Here is a 17,763-nt window from a genome sequence, read left to right as displayed (position 1 = left end):
CGGAAAACTCCTGAATATAAATTTTATTTAAATAAAAGTATTCGACAATTAGACAATATAGAATCAGATATTACGGTCTTTGCCAATCTAGAACGTCTTGCTAATTTAATACCAGGCATACATAGCAAATAAATAATATCGATACCATTACATTAGACTGCATTGTCAAATCCTGGGACAATAAAGCCAAATATTATTATGTTATTTAGTTGTTTTAGCTATTTCTTTTATATTTATACTATAATAATATTATACAAGACGAAAATGATTTTTAACAAAAATATACAAAGTTAGCGCGTCAATTATAACACAATTTTATCAGACGTATGTTAGATACCTATAAGAAACATTTTTACAGCTGGCAATTTTATAATTAAATGTCACCTTGTGCTTGTGTCATCCGTTGACCGGATGCGTGCGCAATATTCCCAGCCCAGGATTCTGTGAAGTGTCGTGCGATTACTTTTGTGTCAAAGGAGTGTGATAATTCACTTCATCGCGAGTTCTGTTCTGTGTTACGAAGTTATTTTTCAGTTCAATCTGCCGCTGTAATATTGAGCCATGCAAAATAGAAAATCTAGAGGCAGTGTATTATTTGTTTGCAAGTTACAATAATCGCTCCGTAGAACAGTCGTGACCGGATTAATCGGTAATATACTGTATTTTTCTCCGAGTGCAATGCAATGTGTTTAACCGGAGACGTTTAAAATAATTTACGTAAAGGCAGCTGATACTTAACGGTCTCCCCAGTTGTAAGTATCTTATAAATTTGTTTTCATTGAGTACCATTAAAAAACGAAGTATCTGAGACTAATGTGTCCAGTCTATTTATATCATGTTTTTATATATTATGATATTTAACGAATCGTATTACGTATAACGAATATGAATTATATGGCATTATGAGCTCTTTTCTGGCACCTCATTGGCGGAATTCGCCTTACGCGTTTAAAATATGTACATGTTAATGTTTTGGTAGCCTTGAAATTTTCTGAAGACAAAAGAAGGTAACCCATGTGACACGACTATCAGTACACCATCCTGCCACATAGAGGGCCCAGAATTCAATGACTGGAAAAGCAGAAGACTTGGAGGAATTCATCTGTCTGTTACCGGTGTGTGGGTGGTACATTATTTGTTTTTATGTATGCCCATGGCAACCATCTAATGATTCTACATCCAAACTTACAAAAAAGAAACCTAGTATGTAGCTTTATAGCTACATCACATTTTCATCTCACATGTGTAGTGTGTATCTCATATATTTCTATAAATGTAGCTTCAAGACTTCAATCCTATATTTGATAAACAAGGCACTATTAAATAGTTATAAAATATGAGTTCTACCTTATCAGTAAATTACGCTGATATCTTGTTTACTGCTGTTGATAGCAGCCACTATCTTGACACTAGATTTTTCATTGATAAAATGAATGTATGCTATTAAAGTGTATAAATAAATATTATCTTCCTACTTACCTACAACTTTCATATAATGTGTTTATGTAAGTTATGTAAATTTTATTGAAGAAAAAATTATCTATATACAATGGCTGACATGAATTTCATTCAGAAAGGAAAAAATATAGATAAGCTTGAAACTTCAAAGAGTAAACGAAATCAGTAAAATTGTGAATTACATTAAGTACCAAAGTTCAGTCAAAACTTTGTTATGGATATTAATGACAGTATTTTGGTAGTATCAGTTATTCTATACAATTCTAGTATTCTCTTTCTTTTTATATCTTTTAGGCAAAATCCTGCAATATTTTACTATGAGGATGTGGTCCCACCTGTCCACTCTAAAGTACTTAATGGTCCCAAAAAATGTATTTGTCAAAAAATTTGGCAAGAATAAAATTTCAATTCATTATAAGAACACTATCTTCAGTACAGTAACTAGCAGTTAAAGTATGGTCTATTGCACTGAAGATTTTCAAGAGGCAATTATAGATAATTAAATGTCTATTAGTCTCTTGAGCATGAATCATGTCCCTATTATTTCCTTGTGTTATATTTGATTATAATGAACTCATTAATTAGTCTAGTTGAATGCCTTTGTGTTCCATTTATCACTATTTAACTCATGTTAGGTTATTTGTAGTTACTTCAAGGAGACATTATGGTGAGATATGGTAATATTATAAACTATGTATGCTTAAAAATTACTATATTTCAAATGCAATGTAGTGTTGCATATTATCTTAATTATGTTATTAGAATAGAACAGTATGTAAACTGTAGGAATTAGGACTTTATAATATTAATATTGAAAGCACATTGTTTAAAAAAACATTTTATTTCATTTGTTTAACTTGTACAAAATATACATTAAAATCTTCAAATAACTTAAATATTTATCTTTTTCTATTTATTTATTTCGCGTTTGTGCGTGTACATACATAATTCTGTATCTTTAGCCTGTCATTCGTAATTCCCGAAAATACCGATTATAACGTATTATTTCGAAATAACACACAGATAGGTACATAAATTTTACTTAAATGTGTTGTTATAATGTTGAAAACTATAAACAAACCATTTCAAAATGTTACTACCATAACAACAATTTTCATGAGGCAGGGACTTAAGTAAGCTCTGATCTATTTAGGTCCTAAAAGCTTTTACTTTAAGCCCGAGGCTGGTACAGAATTAATGTAGTACCTTTATGCCATCTATTTTTGTTAAAACGTTAAATTGGGTCTCTATATTACACTACTCTTACAGATTTGCGGTATTTCTACAGATTTTTGAGCATTGTTGCGCTAAACTCCGTAAGGAAACATTTTACACCGTTTTAGGGCATCGTCTAAAACGGGCGCGTGTGCACGCTCGCTTTATGTTTTGAAAAATACCTAGTATATATGGACCTGCGCCATATGTACGTGCGAATTTTGCATACTGTTTCGCAAAATCGCTTGAGCTTCACCAATACATACAGGCTTCGATCAACAATACCAATAGTATTCTTGATCGAAGCATACCACGAATCGCACGCGACGGTTCCCGCGGGCGTCCCAACTCCCAGGCCGTACAAAGCGAATGCCCGCTCCACGCTCACCCGTTTTAGCAAACGCCTTACTGTGTTTGGGAATAACCGATATTGGAATTATGGGAGCAAATTAATTGTATGGTATCATTATAAGGTAATTATCATTAAAGCACATGAACAGAATTTACGAACATAATAGTACTCAAGTTCTCGGGGTGTATTCTATAGAAAGGGGCTTTTAGTGCCACGAGATGCGCAAATGAAGGCAAGCACTTTGCCGGCTATTTATGTACCTTTCTATTTAACTGTTATTACTTAGACATTAAGCTAAATTGGTCGGGACGCACCTACTCGGTCGGACCCGTTGAAATATAATGTACTATAACTCTTCTATTGGGTAGTCTGTTTAAATTGAGATACTGATTCAAACGTCTTATCAAACGCTTCTTTTTCGCGCGTCTCACGTTCTTTATTAATAATAATAAATCGATCTATCCGTGTTTTGTATACCAAAGATCGAAATTACCGGCAAAATTTAACAACATACATTTTAATCTTTAAAAACATAGATTTATTGTCTACGCCAAACAATTTTTTTTAAATTTGAAATTTCTATAAATAAACTTTGATAATATTATTGACGTAATGGTAAATTCGGGTATAATGTTGGCATCGTAAATTATAATTTAACAAATACTTCGGTAACCTTCAGATACCTTCGTTACCGATAATGAGGTAGCCAGTTAAAACATCTTCGAAGTTATTCTGACCTAATATTATATATCTCTTTACGAACGACCTCGTATAGTTGTGTGTTATCGTAAAGTTATGTGTAAATAGCGATCTAGGTTTAAGTATAACGGTAATTAGGTTGTCATTAATATCTGTATTCACTTTTAGCTTAAAACTATTTAGAGTGCCCACGGAACAATTGATCGATCTTAGATCGATGCACGATCGACGTTGACAGATTGGTGTTGTAGCTTTGGCTGTTCGACGAAACCGATCTACCGGAATGCCTATGGATACAATGACGATGAACTATCGATCGATGACTAAACCATTGTCAGGTTTTTTAAAATATATTAAGATAAGGATGTGGGCAGGGGCAATCGATAGCATCATGTTTTAATGTGGTAACAACTAACGATCGACCTTAAATGATCGATTCTACCATTGATCGATAACCTCGATCGACTATGAATCGATTAATGTGTCATCATCAACAACCCATTACTGTCCCACCGCTGGGCACGGGTCTCCTCTCATAATGAGAAGGATTAGGTCATAGTCCACCGCGCCGGCCAAGTGCGTATTGGTAGACTTCACATACCTTTGAGATTTTTTTTATAAATCTCTCAGGTATGCAGGTTTTAAACAAGTGATAATTAATTTCTAATACGCACATAACTTTGAAAAATCAGAGGTGAGAGTGAGAGAGCCTGGGATTTGAACCTCGGACCCCTCGATCGAGAGGCCGAGATTCTTAACCACTAGGCTATCACTGCTGTCAGTGATTAATGTGTGATCACCAATAATTCGGAACCAGGTCCGTTCGTATACATTTCAAGTTAACTGGTACTATCGGTGCAAAAGTTTGATTACATTTCTGTCACTGAATATAATATGTGAAGTTGTGACTCCGTCAGTCACAATTTAGCTATACGTTCTACAAACATATCTTAATTTTTAACAGATAACTACTATAGTTTCTCCTTTACTCCATCGTTAATCAGGGAAATGTCTCGGCACGTCTTCACTTCAAGTACAAAGGAAGTTTCGCCCTGCACAAAAGATCCGAACAATATGTCGTGTAAAGCGTAAAGTAAACGAGTCGGTAGTGACAATGCTAGTGAAGCTAATGCTAATGGAGGTTCCGTGCTAAGTTGCGCGTAACTAGTGTGTACTAATACTATATACTGGGTATTTAATACAAAGAGCGACGCCGCGCGTCCTAATTAATATTTACAGCGCACGCGGCGCGCCGCGTCCAACGGCTGCATTACGCGCCAGTTACTCATGACTAGTGTCTCAAGAATGAGGTAGAGAAATTACAGGATTGTAAGATTATGTTGTTAAAAGGAATGTGGAAACGAAATTCATTCTAACTTACGCAAAATTCGCTTGAATAGAACGAAAAATACGAGTAATATTGAAATTCAGTAGTTACACAGACCAAGGTTTACTTTATCGGCAAAACTTTAGATTGCTTTAGAATATGTCTGATGAATAAATTTACTTTCAAAATTTTCAGATTCCAATAGTACCTACCTATTGTAGAAGTTTCAAGATTTTATAGTTTATATAAGTATCCATTTATTAATTTTCAATCAGGAGATAAGGAAAATGGGAGAATTAATGTCCGATGTCTTTTAACTAGTAAGTGATTCTTATACACAATGGAAAGTCTCCATGCGCGCTGATTCTTCTGGCAACAGTATTCATTGAGCGATCGTGACGCGAATGATGATTTAGAGTCTACTTCGACTGGACACGCAACACAACACCGACACAATGCCGCCTTTACTTAACTTTAAATTAAGTTTCAAACGGCCACTCGGCGCCCGATGACGGTTTTGGACGTATGTGTGAAAAGAATAATTAGTGAAAGACTAGTCTGTTATAGAGTTTCAACAATGTTCATAAAGCTGACCGCCCATCACTTACTATTGCCTGAAAAATTGGTTGCAACTCAAATATAACTCGCAGAATTGGCATATTTTTCCTTTATTATAATATAGTTTGTGGTGCAAATTATTCCATATCGGTGCTGACACCGATATGGTATAATTTGCAAAATGTATAAGCATTTAGGTATTTTCAGAAAACATTTCGGATCGGACTTAAAACATTCATTTTTCCATGGCCATTTCTCTGCGGACGTCAATTCTTCAGTTTCATTAGACTTTTTTACTTACTATTCAGTCGCTGTAATTAAAAATCTGCAAATCATTAAGATTTGATAATAATCTTTTAAGATCCGACCTTTTCCTGGGAGATCATTAACAGAAAATATGCGTAAAAGTGGTTAATCTATTGCTGATTATTTTACTTGTAAAACGGTAACTTTATACAGGGTGGTGCAAAATTAATCATCCTATTTTATTTTTGAATAACTTTTATACTGAATAAGAAAGGGATTTTGAGTAATAGAAATTAGAAGAGATGATATCTTCATATCTGATATTGTCAAGTGTCTTCCACCAGTGTGAACAAATATTTGTGCCAGTTTTATCACATTTTCCACGACTTTCCTTAAGATTTCTGCCGATAACACTTCCCATTCCAGTCGAATATTCTCTTTAAGAGCTGCTGAATGTTAATTTTGCGCCACCCTGTATATGCGTTAGTTTTTTCAGAACGTCATTTGTTAATTAAATGAGTAAATGATGAAATATTAGCTGTATTCACACAATGATCTGTTAAGTACGAAATCCGCAAGTGACCGAACGCCATATAATAGTTCATAGCGTTCTTAGAAGATCATTATCTGACGGATAGCGTTGACTCATGGGTTACTTCAACGGGAAGTTATGTCAGTGACTCAAATGTGGTAACTATCGAACTTCAATCGAGATTTGTGTGATATCTTTGCTAATGTAGAAATCAATTCTTAAATATGTTTCATTATATTGTAATTTTTATTGTTTAAATCTTGAAAAATATTTCATTCGATTTAAAAGATATATTTCATCGTAACTGCCAACGAATCCCTAGCACGCAAAATGTAATTAGAGCTTGTGAGTTTTATTTTATGCATAAATAAAAGTATATGTGTGGTCAATTTTATTTTTGCTTACGACGGTATACGGTCATACATACCCGCCCTCTTTCCCGGGATCGCTGGTTGAGCAGTTCGAGCTCCTATTTTTGCCACTCGCAACCCCGAAAACCCCCTTTTAGTCGCCTCATACGAAATGGAGAGGTAACCGTTGAGGATCTATTCTGGTCTAGAGACTACAGGGGGAACCGTCCGTAGTTAGCTTGTCACTTTGATTTAAGTTGTATTCTTATGTCAAGTGATATTTTGTTGAGAAAGGCGTTCCTTAAGACGTTTCTTAAACCTTAAATTAAGTACAAGTTTTGGTTTTAATAAACAATAACCATTATGAACCGAAATAGTAAAGTTGCAAAATATTTTAGAAGTAGGTAATTAGATAAGTATAAAAACATAATGTGAGGTAATCTTAATTTTGTTTACCTACCTGTTTATAAATATTAATTAATAATATTTTAATTAATAATATTAATAATACTTATTAATTAATTAATTAATAAGTAATTGATTAACGCGTGACGTACACAGTATTACTAATTATATTTTCAATTAATTATCAATTGTTATTATTCAATTGCTTACGTACACACATTTATTTATGAAATTGATTCCCACACCAAGAAAAACACATTATTATTCACAATAGTCACCAATGCAATTTTAATAATTACTTCTTAGTTTACGACAAATGTATTTGTCGATATGTATAGCAAATGGATTACACCACTTGACCATAACCTAGCTGCTATAACTTGTCTACAAACTCATCTTTTGCGATCATGTAATATTAATACGTCCAGTCACGGCGCCGCCCACGTGCTCGAATATGGTCAAGAAATGCCAAGATTAGGTCGAGCTAATGGACAATCATTTTCAGAACTTTTTGTTGCAACATATCTGATTTAGAAAATAGGATTTTTTTGGTCCTGAGTATTTTAATTCTTAAATGACTTATATAAAATGCTGAGTTCAATGAATTATTTGTGTTCATTTTTACGATGCTTACAGGTTATATCTTATGTAAACTTTTTATCACGTTGGGGTTTATTGCAAATCCCAGAAGTTTTTAAAGACTTGAGCTGAAATTTAGGAAAACTTAAAAAAGAAGACGCGTCCAAATTCAATGTTGCCAGTTTGAACGGCCCCTCGTTAGATTGTGTAGTTTGTACAGCGATCCATTAAGATATTGTGGCTATTATGTGGTGTGGCGAAGGATTAAGCCTTTATCTGCATTTGGGTCAATTGCTCGCTTCGTATTCCGTAACGCTTACCTCATGCTTGCGTGTTCACGGATTATATTCTGCGGTATGATATTGTTGAACTTTGCCGAATAGAATGCTTTACTATTTCTGTTTTAGCAATAAATAATTAATCAGTCGATAATTGAATCGATATTTTAAGCCACGTTCTCAAGGGATACCTACTAACTACATAATTTCAACTGTTTCCGGCAAGTCATTACCTTAAAGTCATTTCTTTTTAAGATTTGATGTATAAATAGCCTGATATATCTACAGTATACTCCGAATATCAACGAAAAGCTGAATAAATTTGCTATTCGAGTAAAGAAAGTAAATAGTATATTTTCTTAAAGAATAATATTTTAACTTTAAAACATATTACAGAAATTATACGTTAATGTTATTCTTTTCTAAAACAACATTTTCGTTTGGAAAGCACGTCAGACGAGACCGCTAATAAATAGAAGGTATCTTGTTCTCTTCATAGAAATATTATATTTTTACGCAATAAGTTTTCAAGAAAACGTTCGCAGTATGAAAAATATCGCCTTTGTACGGGAAAATTTATGGTGTCCGTTGGAAATTATTTATTGGAATACGTATTTCAAATTCCTTGCATGCTTCTGAATGATACGTGTTTGTAGTATTAACCATAATGCCGCGTTAGATTCTCCGTAGTTTCCATTAATCAATGAGAAATTACGTAAACCAGTAATGCCGTAGTGCTTCATTCATATGCAAATAGCTACAACAGCATTTGCACACTATTGGCACCTATGACATCAGTAAGGTTTACTTCGTGCGCTGTAGGGTTTGAACGAATGTACAGGGTTACTGGAAATTCGATACATTCCCTTGAAGGGGTAAAAGTAGAGCTCATTTGCAACAGGTTTTGTCATAGTAAAGCTAGTGAAATAGGGCTATTATTTAAATAATTTGTACGACATTCAATACATCCTTTTTATGCAAATTCACTCTGAAGTGGAAATAAAAAGGGTTTTTTTATTGAACTCTAGCAAATTGACCTCCATAACGTAAAGTTTAAGAGTACTACTACAGCGTATTGTCATTTTAATAATGTGTTGCGATGTTAGGTATAAGATTATGCACAAAAATAGGATCAAAATAGGACATTCACTTAGGAGCATTTTATTTTTTGCCTGAAATCGGTACTTAGAAATAAAAACACAAAAACTTGAATATCTCAAAAACAAATCACTATCGGCTAGGGTACTTAATGACAAAACCTGTTGCAAATGAGCTCTACTTTTACCCCTCCAAGGGAATGTATCGAATTACCAGTAACCCTGTATATAAAATCTTACAATTCTAAGTATTCTACTAGGTACGCATTAGTGATGAATGGACTTTAAGCGTGTTAGTAATAGTAAAAGCCAAGTGGTATCTAGTAGGCTGTATCTATGAGTCATTACAGTCTACCCAATCCGAAACATAAGAAGAATCCAATTTACTACATAGTTTCGCCTTACTAACTGTAGCTTCGCATAAAGACTGCTTTAGTCCTTAACACATTAAAGTTTATAGGTAGATATAAAACAAAACGCCCATTACAGATGTTACATTGGTATCTGGATATCAAATAAAACTTGTACCACGTACACACGTACAATATTGAAACAGTATAATTTCGGCATAATTGTTTATATTAAAATGCGGAAGTTAGTAATTAACACTACAACCGCTGTATGCTATTTAAGTTCTTTAAAATATGCCCGCGTAAATAATTGCAAGCATTTCATTCCGTAGTGTACATTGAACAAATTAAAATACATCTCAGCTTCTTAAAGTGTGTTGCCCTTTTCTGTTAACGCCTTATGCGAGGACTGTGGTCCGGTTTGTGTAACGTGACCAAATCTTTCGCTTTAGGAGGGATAATCTTACCTCCTGGCTATCTGTTCCGCTGCCGCCAACGAAAACAAAAATGACTCGCTTGCGCATATACGAGTAGATCAATCAAATCAGACACATACTAGAAAATATATACAGCCGAACATGAAACGTTATCCCTTTCGGAGCCCGTTTAAATCTAAAGATATTTTAAAATTTATATCACCGCCCAGAAATTATCATTATTTAGGTAGGTACTCAGTGCTTACTTTTAAGGAAGGCTTTTTTTTTGATAAAGCCCAGTCAAATAACTATAAGATTTTTCGCTGCAATATTTCGCAACCGTCCCGCTGTAAAGTCAAAATAACTGGCCATGTTAGGTTTGAAGGAGCAGGGCGTGTGCTGCGTCATCTCGCGCCGCACGTTCATTTCCCACGGGCTAGTTGCAACTGGACCAAACAAATACAACATTTTATACAAGGGGGATAGAGGTCTGAATTGAGTGCCGTATGTTCTGTGCCGATCCTACTGCGACAACAATTTGTTCCGCTTTATTTGCTAACATACACCGATAACCAGGTTATGTCGTAAAATGCTTTAAATCCAAATACAATTTTAAGCCCGTTGTATGCGTGTTTATAATAATTAAATATCTAGAGATGCGCCGACTAGTGGTTTTTTACTCTATAATATGCATATTCGGTGTTTTATTTAGTACTTGCACTCAGCCAAATAGCTCGCTTCAATTGACGAGTATTATATTTTGCTAAACTGTAAAAAATATATAATACAATATTTATGGTATTTTCAAGTCCACATTATCTTCTTTATTTAAAATTATATAAAATGTAAGCAAAGTTACACAACGAATATATGAAATTAACTGTTTGAATGTTCTATGAGTATGATATACTCGTAATGATGCCTTCATTATATATCATGATGCAGAAATATAAGATTTTCTGCCCCATCTGGTTTGATACTAAACCAAGTTATTCGGCCGAGTACCTACTCGGTTCGATAAAAGCAATACCATATAATACTCGATATTCGGTTACTCAGTCAATCTAGAACTCGACCCATCTCTAATAATATCTATCAGCAGTTGTATGTTGATACGTTGTGAATGTGGCACATACGCTGTATTACGTAATCGATAACGCTGGTGTCCGGAGGGCCAGAGATAATATTATATTTTACACTTAACATCGTAATAATTACGTGCTAACTACAGCAGCATGTCTTTCGTAAATATACTCCAAAAATATTTGTCGAACTCATTCCGATAAGACTAGACGATATTTGCCTACACCGTTGTCTCCGGTTTATTAGTAATACGTCGCGTAAATATGATACTTACTCCTTGTGCACTAGTACAGTAATGTACGCACAGTTTCTCCCTGGTTTAAAAACAACGTCCGCAACACTATCCCTAGTGACACTATCCCTAATGAGAGTAAGTGGAAGAACAGAAAGTTGAGGACTTTCTGTTCTTCCACTTACTCTCAATCAAAACTCGATTTCAATCAAGTTAATCTTAGTTAAAATGTCATTGTCAAAATAAAATGTTCACTACCCTCCCATGTGTATGACAGCAGATAATACTGAAAGGTTCTGAAAGACGAAAGGTTTTAAGGATAAAATCACTCATGATTTTATCCTTAAAACCTTATGCAATAATGTGCGAATTCAGGAACAGTTTTTAATCCGATTGATACGTCTAGGGATAAGCACGTTCAAACAATATCTTCCGCGGTTTAGTATCAGTAGCTAAAAAGTACACAGAACTTTGGTACTTATTTTAATCCAATGTTTATTTTGAAAATTTTCCTAACATCTACTCTGACAGTTTCTTTTGTCCTAATTCTGTAAACGTCTGGGCAACTTTCTGAAATTTCAAGATTACACAGAAGTTAGCATAGCAAAGTTTTAAATATGTTTCATAGACAACTTAATTTAAATTAGTTATAACTTTCAAAAATTGACTGTTGAAGTTTATAAACTTTAATTAAACGTAGCCGAACTTTCCTGTCGTGGTAGGAAAACCTAAAAGTTTTCAACTTTTAGTACGTGGCAACCCTCGAAAATAAACAATTTTTAAACTGATTACACGTAATATTTCTTAAGTTATTAACTTTTTTCATAGGCATAATTGTACTGGTATGTTATTCATACTGGCAACTTTGCTATAGAATTACATGTAATTAAAATAATAATAGGTAGGTACTTTACTAATTGGAGAACACTATACCGATGTTAATTCGCTCTAAAGTGTACACACAATACATAGGATATTCAATTATCTTAGTCATCAGTACTCTATGGTACAGAGTGGTGTGTCCAATTACAGAAACAGCACAGTAGTTCAATATTCGTTTATTCAATTTTATACACTTATCAATAATCTATGCCACAACGGCGATACCATTGTCTCACTTTTGCGTGCTATAATTATAGAAATGTTTGACTTATGTCCGACATTCAGATCATCTTTATAGACATCATATTTATGATGGGTTTAGAGCCGTTAATGTCCCGTATTCATTGTAAAGGCGACAATAGATTGCTAAAGTCCCCATATTATACATACTAGTATTTCACCTAGACATCATGCCTCATGAATCTATTATGAATGAAACATATGATGAGGTTACGTTCGAAAGGTTTCCATTGCTATAAAAAGAAAGAAAAATGTGATGACCTTCACACTTCGTTTTAAGTCCTCACTCCAGTATAGGAGTACATCGCAGATCCGTAACGAACGGACCATTTGTCACGTGATTCATTGGTTCCTGCAAAAGTATAGTCGACACTAACTGTACACATGTTTATTTCATGCTTTCAAATACCATACTTCTAAGAACATGTTTTTGTCTCTGGATAGGTGTGGACTATAGTGTACTTGTTCTAGGGAATTATAATCTAAATCTTACCTACCTAATTACGATTTAGTTTCAATTTAAAATCTTGTCGAGAATTTTCATTTCATAAGTATCGACGCTTAAATGTAAACGTATATTAATAAGTATCGAATACTACTAAATGCGTATTATATAATAGTTTGATCAAAGTAAAATACATTTCTGTAGGCACCCAACGACGGTTTCAGAAATAGAACCAAATAAATTCAGGATGCGTACATCTAGCCGCTAACTTCAACACTAAAGTGGAATGGTGACAGGCTATTTCCATTACAGAACAGAAGATTGAATGAGCCTGTCGCAATCGGAATGTTAATGGGGCCGTGTTTAGATGTATATTATTATGGATATTTGACTCTGGATCGGATTTAGGCGCTTAGGGCTGTGAAATTTTAATTTATATTAATGTTATGGCACTTGGAAGTTAGTAAACTGTGGTAATCGATTTTGATTCGTAAGTTCAGTGTCTTCTTTGGATTATTGATGCCATATTGTGTAATTGTTTGTTAAAACGCTCATGAATGTGTTATTATCGGTATCAGCTCGTAAGTGACATCTTAACGTACATAATTAAAAAAATCAAAAGTGCCTTAAATTTTAAAGTTTGACTTTCAGATTTCCAAGTGATAATTCATACCATAAGTGTAAATACTACATGAGCTTCTTTCGTCTTTCTAAATGCATGTATGCATCTCTCGTCGTTTTTACTATTTTGTAAGAGTCAATTCGAAATTTCCTCATTACAACAAGTGTTTGTGTTTATAAATCCCCAGAAGATCATTTATTTTCCTTTTTAATGTTTAAACCGGAGCTGCGAACCGGTTTACATGAAAGCTTAATTTGCATTCATAGATACTCATTCATTACTTAAACATTGCTTTATGAATTCTCTCTGAAATGCTTTAGTTGGTACAGAATGATGGAAGCTATCTCTATATGGTAAACACTCCCACTCTTACATTAGGAATACCTGCTTATTCCTTAACAATAGTAACAATATTGTGGCCAATCTCAATAGCCCATCTCATATAGAACCCCAATCCTATTTGAAGTTAGTTAGAATCCATGGGCGTCCTAATCTACCATACCATACAGTGGACTGAATGCTAATTTGCTAGTTGAATTTCATTAAAAATGTGATGTGTATATTCGAACCGGTTCTGAGCTGAGTTACACGCTCCTAGTAAATATTTTATATATCATTATTATTTTACTAGGCACGTGATTCGTGATTACCTTGTCGGACGACGTGTTTACTTGCCGCATTTAGTGGGTAAATATGTTCAGACAATATTTCCTTTACGTTATATATATTGATTCTATAATATCAGTATCCTGTGACAGAGGGGACCTAGATTTTGAAGTGTAGCTTTGAGTGGGTGCTCAATAATCTAATTCAATGTGGTCGTCGACGTGGCTCTGGATCAAAAACGGATGGAAAGAAATCTGATTAGATCTCGGCTCGAAATGGGTCTTATCCGATCCGACTTGTGGTCTGAAATGTACCGTGCAAAATCCTGAATTCAATAATCAGAACACGTAGTCTAAATTAGGCCTACGTCTACGGTTATGATTGAAAAATCGGTGCTAATGCATATAGTTACCATCATAAGACTAAAATGTAAATTATTTTGCGGCACAAACAACCACTTCAATTTATATCGCATACATAAACTTACTTGTACAGATAAAAAAATACCTAATCACTAATGGCCATTGCTGCCTAGCAGACACGAACCCCTTAGCTCACGAGAAGTAGCCATTGCTCACATTACTGTGTTCTCATAGATATTGATTCCTCCCTTTTCCCTTGCTCTGTGATTACTTCGTATTACCAGCCGAAATAAAACAAAGCTTATAATATTATAACATTGCTGTAAATTATCAGTTTTATTCTTTAGAGTATTAGTCGCTTCGCTTTTAAAATCGTTTATGAACGCGCTATAGTTTATTACGTATTGTAACAAATCGCTAATAACAGATTGCGATTAGATTCGCCACATGTAGTTTAAACCGTGAACTGTTTAGCTAGTAAGTGATGCGTGACACACGACTAGCCGCAGATTAATGACACATCGGGAATACGGGATATGCAAATTTCATGTTTTTGCTTCACAAATATGAAGCTTGTGTTTGGAAGGTTCGAAAAGGGTTAAAAACTAAGAAGTTTTTAGAAAGACATTGCTATGTATTACGATATTACAGTGGTGAATTCAGGAGCAGGATTTAAGGGCGCTTAAGCCCGCCAAAATCTAAGTCGTGTATTGAAGTGTTATTTGAGGGGGATGCAAAATTTCAAGATCTGAAATGGAAGGACCTTGGTTTTTGTCGACTTTTGATTTATTTCGGAGTCTGCATTATTTTACTCCTTCTTTTAGAATGACCTTTCTTTAGTATTAGTAATACGGCAAAAGCGATACAAGTGCGCTTAGTAAAATTTTGAAAAATATAAACGGAGATTTGCGTATTGCTTTATTCTTCAAAGTTATAAAACATTTGTCTGCACAGTATGAAGTATGTTCTGATGGATATTAAGCGGTTGAGTGGTGTCATGTCACGTCGTTGCGGTCACTTTGAAGTGTGGTGTTAACCGCTTTTATCTTATTTCTAAGTACTTATATATGCCAAGGCATACCAAGGCAAATATCATACGCGCCGACTTCAAACTTAATATTAATACTCTCTTGATGTTATTTCTGGAAAAATAATTCCTTTTCTGTGAAAGGCTGACTTAAAAAAGTAGCCATTATATTCACTTATAGAAATAATTAAAAATCTGAAACTAAAACGAAATTTTAATACGCTACATAGTCTCGTTGCCTTAACGATAGGCCAAGATCATTTCGTCCCTCCAAATTTCGTTACTAGACAAGTGCTAAAGATTCCATGACTCCGTTTGAAACAGAAGAGATCATTCATCCCTAATGATAAAATGCATCATTACAAATAACATTTCTTTGCAATTTAATATACTGTATAAACTTTGTATGAAGTAGGTACGTATTCAAAGTAGTTCTTACAAGATTGTTTCATGAATAATATCCTTTTATTCCGTTGACAACGTTTTGACCCTTGATTTTGATCAAACAGGTTTTAAGATTTTGGCGGTTATAACGACACAATGAGAGACAGACGTTTATTTATTTGTATAGTAGTGTAGGTAACGGATGGTGGTGTATTGGGAGCCGGAGAGTGCGAACTCGTTACCGGTGTCGCGGATGGAGGGGCCGGCATCATCATATTGTCGGTCACGGGTCATCAAGAATGCGTAAGCGTCTGTTTCCGTCCCGCGGGCACTCGACCGTGTCGAAACTCCCGGCTCGGATTGCTACATGTGATCCGTGACTGCCGTTATCTGTACGTATCGACTCTTAATGCAACTAGCGTGGATTGTTCTAGCATCTGCGACTAAAGATTAATTCCCATGTTTCTTGGAACAGTTAGGTGCAGTTCATTCGCAAGTTTGCTATTTGTCTACGGAAGACAACTTTGTAAGAGTACACGTGCACATTGTATTTTTACTGCTAATAATTTTTTCTTTGTTATTTTGAGTGAGGTCCCCATCGAAAAACACATAAGTATTATGTAATAATCAGCACAGATTTGTTAAAAAACTAAACGGCCATAAAACCAAAATCATGTTTACCAGGTATACCTACTACTAATAGAGTAGACGGGTATCTATTGTATTGAATTTAGATTACATTGTTTGTTCATTTTGGTATCAATGTTATACTTTCGTATCAATATGTAAATGTTAACTTGAATCGATATCATCACAAGTACATAGAACCGAATGATGCTCTATAATGTACCCAACACTCCCAGGCGCACCTTTTCAACCATAATACGCGATGTAATGTGGAAGAGTTGTTCCGGCATATAGTTCCACGATAAACCAACCGACTATAAATATAAAATAGGGAGGAGTTTAGTGAGGAATGCGCTTCGAACCGAAAACAGATAAGCTGTGAACATTCCCTCTCTGATGACGTCACGTCACTCATACACAGCCGTCCGAAAGAATCTCACTAATGTTATCAAAACGTAATGTTATTCAGAGTTCCCGGGATTCCTAATGGGGTTCCTGATGAAGTTACTTGATAGATTTTAGATTCGCGGAAATCTACGAAAAGCAAATCAACTTCATGACCCACGCACTTAAAGTACCTATTTTTGAAATAACAACGTTTTTTTGCTTCTCTGAAACGTGCTTTAATTTGTGTTCGTCTTCACTAAACTGTTTGATTTCGTCTGTACACAATACTCCTACAAATATTTATGAGCAATTCGCTGTAGAATAAATAAGACCGTAATAACATTCCTCATTTCTATGAAACTAATTAATGATTTGCGTTTGTGTTATTAAAATATTTCCTTTATTATATTTTATGATTATACTCTATTGCCACAAATTATTCCATTTATACATTTACAATGGTTTAATTGCAGTTTTCAGAAAAATAAATTCATGCATTTAATTTATACTCGGTCTAGCCGATAGAGTTGTAGATAATACCTATAACGATCAAATTGTTCCTTATATTGATTTTATTTTTTATTGTAGTTATAATGATTGTATACCTACCTATATTTAAAGTTACGATATTAATTAAAGATTTACTATTTCATAACTAAGATAACAAGGTTATTCTTAGTATACCTTCTGTCACAAAGTTCTATTGGGAAACCTCGAGAATGTTTTTAAAAAAGTTATTGTTGTGAAAGCTTGTGTTATTGAGACAAGCTTCCCATGTTTCTCCGTTCTTCTACACAACTACTACTACACAATCTCTTCTACAAATTGTACAAGTCAGGGCATGCGTTCTTTTTGGATCGAAAGTTAACAATACTTGCTCTCCACCTACGTAATCATTATAATAAAGGAATACAGTACTTAAGTGTTAAGGCCACATTTAGTAAACTATGTAGAGTTTTATAGATACATACAGTGTTACGGACCATATATAATATATAACCATT

General features: G+C 34.4%; 1 protein-coding gene across 2 annotated transcripts in view; it reads left to right on the top strand.

Moving 5' to 3' along the window:
* Window positions 1-382: 382 nt before the first annotated feature.
* krz (beta-arrestin protein kurtz) overlaps window positions 383-17,763 on the top strand; it is an 89,350-nt gene continuing 71,969 nt past the window's right edge. For both annotated transcript variants that reach the window (XM_073083667.1, XM_073083659.1), the window contains exon 1: window positions 383-752. The gene's annotated coding sequence lies outside the window, so the exon portion shown is untranslated. The remainder of the gene's footprint in view (window positions 753-17,763) is intronic.

This window comes from Epargyreus clarus, unplaced genomic scaffold (genome assembly GCF_041222505.1).
Source record: "Epargyreus clarus isolate Ecla_fem2 unplaced genomic scaffold, WU_Ecla_fem_2.2 ptg000003l, whole genome shotgun sequence".
Lineage (NCBI taxonomy): Eukaryota > Metazoa > Arthropoda > Insecta > Lepidoptera > Hesperiidae > Epargyreus > Epargyreus clarus.
Note: the sequence above shows the minus strand (reverse complement) of the source record. Positions and strands in the feature narration are given on the sequence as shown.